The following is a 9,763-nucleotide window of genomic DNA, read 5'->3' on the forward strand; positions in this document are numbered from 1 at the left end:
ATTAAAGAGTCATTATATTGCTATGTTCTCTTAGGTCAGCTGTAGTACTTAATTTTTACCTAGCTTAAACTTCAATAGGCTGAGTACACAAGGCAGAAGGATAACTCTATAGTTTCAAATGATCTCAAAACATAATATTAACATGAGTGTAAGATCAGACAAAAATTTATTCTCTTCAAAGGCAAGAGTATCAGAAAAACATGAATCACCACAACCAGGAAGGAGTGTTGTATCTCTCAAAGGCATTTTTTTTATCCATTGAGATGACACTATGTTTTTGATCTTAAGGCTATTGAAGTGGTGCATTGCCTTGATTAATTTGCATATTTTGAAACATCACATATCTCTAGGATGAAGCCAATTTCTTCATAATGTGTGGTTATTTTGATGTTCCTGATTCAGGTTGCAACTATTTTCTTGTGAATCATTTTGTCTATGTTCAATAAAGAAATTGGTCTATAGTGTATTTATTTTGGTGTTATTGTTCTGTCTCTATTCTATTTCTTTGTAAGTGTAATGATGTTTTCTTAGAAAATGTTTAGAGTTTTTTTTATTTATGCATCATTGAAATGTTTTAATGGATTATTTATTGATTGTTTTTGAGTGATTATAGAATGAATATATTTAAAATTACCCTAAATCTGTACTCCAAAAGGGCCCTGTGTGATATTTTAAATACCTAGTTATTTAACCTACAACTCTACATTAAGTCAAATTAATCAAATTCAAGACTTTTATGCAACTTTTATTCTGATTAGTTTTGTCAATTTTAAACAATCTAAAATAGTCTGAATGGAGGAATTTCTTGAAAAAAATTCCTCCATTAGATTGACTGTGTATGTTTTCTTGGTGATATTTATTGATTAATTTTGGAAATTTAAGGGTAGAGCCCACAGTGGATGGTAACCTCATAAACAGCTTTCTTCTGTTGCCTCTGCTTCAGCTTCTGTCTCTAGGTCCTATATTGACTTCCTGCCATGACTTTTGAACATAGCAGACTATCCTATAAGCATTAAATGTTTTTCCCAGGTTGCTTTGGTCATGTTGCTTATTACAGCAACTGGATCTAATGAGGACAACATTAAATAAGTACAACCCTAAATTGCTGAGAAACCTTTTCTTTCATTTATATTGTTGCTATGAATTTTGTTTTCTCTGTCTCAATATTTCAAACACTGTCTTTGGCTTTCTTAGTCTGCTAATTTTCAGAGTGAATGTATGTAATAAAGTTCACAAAATAAGTAAAAAGGGCATGAAAATATTACTCACTTAGTTGTCACTTTTAATTTAAATCTGTTCATTTAAATATATCATGTCAACCATGAATTTTCTTTCAATTTTGCTCAAAAAATTACTTGTTACATGTGTATTTTTGCACTAAATTTCTCTTTGACAATGAAAATCTTCATATAAGAAGCAAGCCCAGTTTGATAATGCTGAACAAGTAAAAACATATCTCAAATACTTGAAGGCATCCTACCTACATAAACAGGAATAAAATATAAGAAAGTAAATAAATAAATATAAATTTTTGGAAATTTAAATAAAGTATATTTTTGCTAAAGAATCACATGAAAGGATCCTTAGCTTCATTAGTTATTAGTGAAATGTAAATTAAATTTGAATAATAAAATATAAACTTTTAAAAGATGCAATGACTTGTGAGAAGGGATGACAAACTTAAACAAAAGAATGAGTATGAACACAATGCCTCATTTGCATATATGACATTGTCCTAGTGAAACCTAGAGTTTTGTTTCAAAGATTATGCTCTAATAAAAAATAAAAATAAAAACTAACAGTAATATGCTTAACACAGGTATGAAAAAATGTAATTTTAAATACAGCTCTGTTAACTATACCGAATTGTGCAATCATGTTAAAAATCACATTGGACAGTTTTGAATCAAATAGTCCTGTATCTAACTAGTAACTTATATTTCTCTTTTCTATTGTGTATCACATAGAAATAAAAGCATGTGTCCATAAAAAGTTCCACATCTAAATATTAAAGTTATTTTAAATGTATTAACTGGCTGCTGAGGACAACCCAATTCTCTCACAAGAGGTAAATTGGTGAGCATATCAGAGAACATTAAAATACTGAAATGGACTTGAGAAATAAAATTAGGGATATGTAAGACCCCGCACTTTTCAGTGGACATCCACACCCGACCCAGGTGTGCGCTTTCCCGAACTCGGGCCCACGAGAATGGATGACTGTCCTGAGGGTTAAAAGAGACACACACAAAAAGAAACCTTTGCTCATTTACCGGAGTAAATGGCAACTTTATTAAACTCAAGTCGGGTATTTATAGAAGTGGGCAGGGGGATCAAAAAGGGCAAGGCCTCCTCCCATCCAGGAGCAGGAGGAGAAGATTAAAGGCCTCCGGCGCCTCAGGCAGAATCAGCTAGGGGAGGCAGGCTATGGGCCCACTGCTAAAACCTTGAATACAGGTGGAATCACCATAACAAAGAGAGCCAGGTTCTTGCTAAGTTATCCCCTCAAGCCAGTGCTAGAGCAGAATCTCCAGGGAGCCGGAGGTCACACGGCCCTGCGAATCATCAGGAGAGGGAAAAAGGACCTTGGTAGCTACAAGTCTCCCTTTAAATATATATAAAATATGATGACAAAACCTGTCTTAGGCATCACCGGGAATTAGCCAGGACAGATCCGGATCTGTCTTCAGGATGACGCCTCAGGTCCAGACGCTCCCTGTCTTAGATTGGAAAAGCCTGCCCAGTGATCTAGACCCGTCTCTGGTTAATGCCATCCTCCAACACATTCAGCCAGTTTATGCTGAAAGATACTCCGAGGCAAACGCCTACTAGGGCCAGGCCGTGGCGGACCTGAAGCCACTGACCAGGTGAAGACACTCCAGCGTACGTATACATAAGCATTCCTGGAAGAGACAGTGCTTGCACAATATCTGAAACGTTGGCTCAGAATAGAGCCCTTGAGTAGGGCTACAGCACTGGCAAATGGGACCCCTGGTATGACTTGTCAAGCTAAATTAGAGTCAATTAGTAATTTTGTATTCCGGGGTCCGAGAAAAAGCAGCAAAATCTTAACCTGCGACCAGCAGAGGTCAAAATCCACACCCAGTTGTAAAGATTGACTACAAAGTCCGATTGTGAATTTAGATACTTTGAATAGTATGGTAATTCTGTGTATCCGGCAAGGTTTTAGCCTTGAGCACCCAACGCTGCTATCAGGGCAGGGGAAGTAGCTGTTTTCCCCTCAGGGGGTCAAACAGCCTTGGCTGAAAGGGACAGATCAGGCAGAGCGACAGAAAGCTGGGAAAGGGGTAAAATCAGGCGCTGGATCATCTCTCAGGAATCTGCCAACTCCGCCGCCACCTCCGCCGCCGTGTCCGTGGGATCTCTTGATCTTGCCTCGTCCTCAGGTTTCTGAACAGAGGAATCCACGGTCCGCACCAGACGTTCAGGGACCCAGATCGGGAGCTCTGCATCCTGTGGAAACACACAAACTGCTCCTCTGCCCCAAATTAAGACCCGGTCCGGACCACACCAAGTGCTGTTTGCCAGATTTTTCCACTTCACTAAGGGTTTCCCGGGGGAGCTAGGCTGCCAATGATTCTCGGCCACCATAGGGGAGCCAGCATCCACAGTCAGAAAGTTTAAAATGTATAAAATGAATGATAGATGCTCTCTGGGGGTAGAACTGTAATCCCCCCTTTTAGTTTTGTGCAGATAAGCCTTAAGAGTGCGGTGGGTCCTCTCTATGACTGCCTGCCCCTGGGGGTTATGGGGTATACCGGTTTTGTGAGAAATATGAAATTCCTGGCAGAACTTAGCAAAACCAGCACTGGTATAGGCTGGTCCATTGTCCATTTAGAGAGATTTAGGGACCCCCATGTAGGCAAAAGTCTGCAGGCAGTGGCTTTTAACATCCCGTAATTTTTCTCCTGTATGAGCTGAGGAGAAGATAAGGTGTGAATATGTGTCCACAGTTACGTGAACATACTGCAAACATCCAAAAGAAGGAACGCGGGTAACATCCATCTGCCATAAATGGTTGGGAGCCAGCCCACGCAGGTTAATTCCCAAATGAGGAACAGTTAAAAGTTCTACACATAAAGGGCACTTCTTAACAATATCAGTGGCTTGCTCCCGAGATATTTTATAATGAAATCTCAAAGACCCAGCATTGAGATGAAAGCGATTATGAGCTTTCTTAGCAGCTTCATAAGATTCTTGACTAACTGTATAAACCTGGCGAGTGAGTTCATCAGCCAAGGCATTGCCTTCACTCAGGGGGCCAGGAAGATCGCTATGTGCCCTCAAATGTCCCACACTGAAAGCAATTTTTTGAACCAGTTTTGGCTGCAACCTCCCTAGGGGCAGAAGTGACCACCTGTCCCACCACAGTAGAAGGAACTACGCCTTTGCACAGATGAATAAAATCATCCAGGTCCTTGTTTCTATGCAGGCGCAAAACTTCCTGGCAAGACCTGTTAGCATTTTCATAGGCTAATAGCTTTACTGCTGGCAAGTAAGAATTAATATCCCCAAGAGTACGGCTGCCCACCTCTAAGAGGCGGTTTATAAATGCAGAATAAGACTCTGTAGGTCCCTGTACAATTTTTGAGAGTAGTTCTCCTGTTCCTTCAACTGGTAGAGATGCCCAGGCCATCTCTATCATCTCTATCGCCATCTCTATCGCCGCGGCAGCCACTAGAGTGCAAACTGCGGGATCGTAAGTGGTTTGCACTGTGAGATCAGAATATTGACCCCCTGTAAGTAACACATCAAGGTCATGCTGGGAGAAACTGGCGGCGGCATTAAGCCCTGCGGATTCCTTGCAAATCCTTCGCAAATCACCTCTCCACAGTAAAAATTCACCCCCAGAGAGACAGGCCTTGCAAAGTTGTATCCAATCGCTGGGCGTAAGGTTGAACTTAAGGAAGGACTCCAGCAATGTCACAGTGAAGGAAGCGCGAGCACCATAAGCAACAACTGCCTCCTTTAATTGTTTGACCATCTTAAAGGTCAGAGAGTCAGGCTGTCTGATACTAAGTACTTGCTGGCCAAGAGTTCCTTCAGTAGGATAGACCGACCTATCTCTACCGAGATTATCAGGCCTGTTTGAAAACTCTCGAGCTCCCGCCTCCAGATTAACAGGGGCGAAAGCTGTAACACAACGGTTTGGGGCAGCAGAAAATGCTCTTTGCGGAGGAGACCTAATGGGGGCATCTCTGCTAGTGGCCCCGCCTTCCTCCTTCTCTAGCTGTTTGGTTAGAAGTGTGATTTCGCCTTCTAATATTTCCTCTTCTTCATCTAAATTATCAATGCTTTTGACTTCTTGATCCTCAAAACTCCTGATAGAGCTCACAGATTCTACTTTCTGAATTTCCTCAAGGGTTTTGTTCAAAACCTCTAACTGTTCCTTCACTAAAACATCTTCACTAAGGAGGGCATCTCTGATAAGACGCCATAGCGAATAGATCGCTAGGGGGACGACTTTAGTTCCCCGTTCTCTCTGTGCAACACGTAGATCAGCCCTAACTTGTTCCCAGTCCTCGATATTAAGGTTCCCAGTCAGAGAGAACCAAGGACTGAGCTCTGAAATTACCTTGATGGTCCCTTGTGCTGTGTCACCTTTGATCCTGGTGCCTAGCTTTTCCACAAGCTGCAGTAGCTGATCTGCTAACTGCCCTTCTAACTCCGGAGTGGACATTTCAGCACCCATTTTCCTAAAAATCAAACTATTCAAACTATTCACCCCCTTATCACACGTGCACAATTGCACATTACAAAACTGGCCAGATTCTGGATCGTGGGGGGACCCTCACCTCTACTGGGGTTCTCGTGGTGAATCCACTGACGGCAGGACGCGATTCTTCAATTTTTCTTCAAAGCTGACCTGAGGACGCCATCTGTAAGACCCCGCACTTTTCAGTGGACATCCACACCCGACCCAGGCGCACGCTTTCCCGAACTCAGGCCCACGAGAATGGATGACTGTCCTGAGGGTTAAAAGAGACACACACAAAAAGAAACCTTTGCTCATTTACCGGAGTAAATGGCAACTTTATTAAACTCAAGTCGGGTATTTATAGAAGTGGGCAGGGGGATCAAAAAGGGCAAGGCCTCCTCCCATCCAGGAGCAGGAGGAGAAGATTAAAGGCCTCCGGCGCCTCAGGCAGAATCAGCTAGGGGAGGCAGGCTATGGGCCCACTGCTAAAACCTTGAATACAGGTGGAATCACCATAACAAAGAGAGCCAGGTTCTTGCTAAGTTATCCCCTCAAGCCAGTGCTAGAGCAGAATCTCTAGGGAGCCAGAGGTCACACAGCCCTGCGAATCATCAGGAGAGGGTAAAAGGACCTTGGTAGCTACAGGGATATATTACTATAAAATGATGGGAGCACTGAAAATTATATATGTGAATAAATTAATCAAACAATTCTAAAAAAGACATAACAGAAAATAATTTTAAAATCAATATAGGAAAGCCCAGTAATTCTAGGCATCACAATATACATCCCAAATTATAGTACAGAGTCTAGGTGACAAAGGTAATATGTTACTAGGACAATAGCAGACATGCAGTGCCTTGGAGTCTAATGGAGATCCTCTGAAATAACATCACAAGTTTACAATCATTTTAGTTTATGACAAAGATGTCAAAATACATTATAGAATGAGAACTCTTTCAACAAGTAATACAGGGAGACTCAATATTCACAGTAGAGGACTAGATTAGATCCACATATTTCTGGTTGGAGAAAGCATATAACCTATCAAAGATTTTAATGTTCTGAAACTGTTAGAAGCTATGGGTTCTAGCTCTAAATCTTTGGACATGGGTATATAATGTGGAGATACCATGAAAGTAGAAAATTATAAATGTTCTGTGGATAGTGGCTTGAAAGTGAAATGATAGGATCCAGATGGTGAAATGTTAAAATAAGGAAGGAGCTGTACCTGGAGAGGGAGCAAGGATATCAATATAAATGAATGAAGGAGGAGTAAAGATAGCACTTACCTTGTTTCACAAATCCTTCAGGAATTATATTATTTTATATTTACCTAAAATTATATATAACACATTTAAGGGTATACATATACATGAATATATAAAATATATAAAGTACATGAAATCATGTCACTTGAGCTGAAATGCTTTACACAAGCATCATAGATTACCAAAGATCACAATACCAGGCATGAGAAAACTCAACTTTGTGGGATTGGTCAATATAGTCCTAATGGCTCCTCAAACAATATAGACTATTGTTGTTGTCCATTGATGCCTCTCAGAGGTCAACAGTAAGCCTATATCACTTAAGTCACTGCACATATAGAATAAGGAACAAGATTATTTGAGTTACTTCTAAACTGGTCTTTTGTTGTTACAACCTACCTTCCATAATACCAGAAGTATTATACCAGCTCCCTATGAAGGACTGCAATTAAAAATCCTCATTGGCTGTTACCCTATGAACCATAACAATGACAATCATGGCAAGATATTCCTAAAAGGAAAATCATTGTGGGCCTTAATGGGAGAGGAAGAGCCTAGTCTTACTGCAAGTTGTTGTATTGTAGCTGGTGAATATATATGGAGGGCCTGCCCTTTTTGCAAGAGAAAGGAGGAAGAGTGATGGGAGAAGGAAAGCTGTAAAGGAGCAAATGGAGAGCAATGAGGGAGGAGAAACTGACAAGGTTACAAAAATGAATGAAGAATTGATAAAAATTAAAACTAAGAAAGTGCAGTGGTGGCACTTAAATGTTGGTGGTAACCAACAGCTATTTAACTGGACTTAAGGACCTTTTAATCACAGGAAAACCATGTTGCTACATGGAATTTAGTCAACTACTTGGAGTAGGGACATCATAGGCTCTAGCAGAGAATCTACTGCTGCTAGATTTCCTGTCTGCATAATTCCTTAACTGTATTTTAAATCTTATCCCTATACTCATACATAAATTTATGTTGAAAGATGCGGGTCAAAGAATCCCAGACTAACTACAAGACAGACCAATTTTATTTTCTTTATTATAAGGGACAAACTCTCAAAACAGGAATGAGAAGTCCAAACTCAGCTGTATAGTGTGGGAACGAGAGAGAGAGAGAGAGAGAGGGAGAGAGAGAGAGAGAGCGCCCTGGGTGGAACAGAAGATTTTCTCTAGGTACCCAAAAGGCCAAGTAAACTAAACTGGTCCAACCTCTTAAACATCATTGGCTGACAGAGATTCTACTTAAAATCTAGCTCTCATTCTTCATCAATGATTCTCTCTCCATCAAGTCAAAACCCCTAGGGAAAACTACAACAGAAGACAGTCCTAAGATGAGTAGATTGTGGTGATAACCTCAATGAATATACCTTCATCATTGCTTCTCCATCTGTATCTCAGAGAATATTGTGGATAAATGATCTTATTAAATTTAAAAGTCAGGTTTATAGAAAATCTGCTGTGATTCTATTTCCCATAAAAATGACTGAATAAAGAAGACTTAAACAATGACAAATATATACCAAAACAGAAGGAAAAAAATACCATGGGGTCTGTGTCTGGGCAAAGAAGTACAGGCAACCAATAACTACTGAGAGAAAGAGAATTAGCCTCTCCCAGGGCTAAGCATTCTGCTTGGTTAATCTATACAAAATTTTCTCCCCTTAAACCATGTAAACACAAATGACATTACAGATTCAGCAGGCTTTATTTATATATTTTTGCACATTAATAGTCAAATAGGAAGATATCAACTTGAGAGTGGGGTTACATTGGAGGGGTTTGAAGGAAGAAAGAAGGCAAGCAGTATAATTGAATTTTTAATTAAAAATGAAAAATAAAAAGTTTGCACATTTTCCTCTCTATTGCTTGTATTTAACACACACACACATACACACACATATATATTCTTTACAAGAGTAACTATATTTTCTGCAGTTCTTATATTGTTGTCAAGATAGGGTAATGTACATAGTTCAGTGACAAGGAAAGATTATCTGACATTTGTAAAGGATAACTGAATTTCTTGTGATGAAAAATACGCAGGAGGGAGAAGGTATCCACTTGGCTTTTGTGTCCCAAAGAGTTCACCAAAGCAATGTTTACCTTTATTTGGGTTTCTCCATAAACATTTGTGCTGCCCTCTAATAACAAGGGAATGGAAATGTCTGACTAATGAGGAACTCTGGATATTAAACCCCAAGGGCCATGGAGACTATGGGTAGACTGCTGGTGACTGTCTACTTATTTGCTTTATACAGGTAGTAGGTTCTTTCCTGATTCTGTTCTTTGTGACCATATTTCTCCACAGGGTCACAGTGCTTCCCCATCTTTTTGTGTTCCTCAAAACCGTGTTTTCTCTTGAAATCTAGGGAAGAACTGACTGTCTTTCTTTAATCTTGAAACCCAGGTAAACTGAAATTGCTTTCATCATCCTCAGTAGTACTGAGAGGTAATAATCTATAGGTCCATTCAGCAATGTGTGGGATAAGGAAAAGGCAGATATCTACATAAGTGCAGGCAAGCATGAGAGGGTGACTGAAAATTATGTAGATATCTGGCTTTTATTGTGTCAATTTTTTTACACTAGATTTACATCTCAATGCTAATTTACTCTTTCTAGTTTATAAAGGATCTTTCAAGATTAGCATAATTTGAATCATTTGACAATGGCCAAAGGTATATAATGATATCTGAGTTTTCATTATTGTCTCAGAAAAAATATAGACAAGACCGTGACTAACAATGTATTTTTGTGTTATAAATAAAAGCTGAATGCA

The sequence above is a fragment of the Myodes glareolus genome, chromosome 4 (assembly GCF_982192425.1).
Source record: "Myodes glareolus chromosome 4, mMyoGla1.1, whole genome shotgun sequence".
NCBI lineage: Eukaryota > Metazoa > Chordata > Mammalia > Rodentia > Cricetidae > Myodes > Myodes glareolus.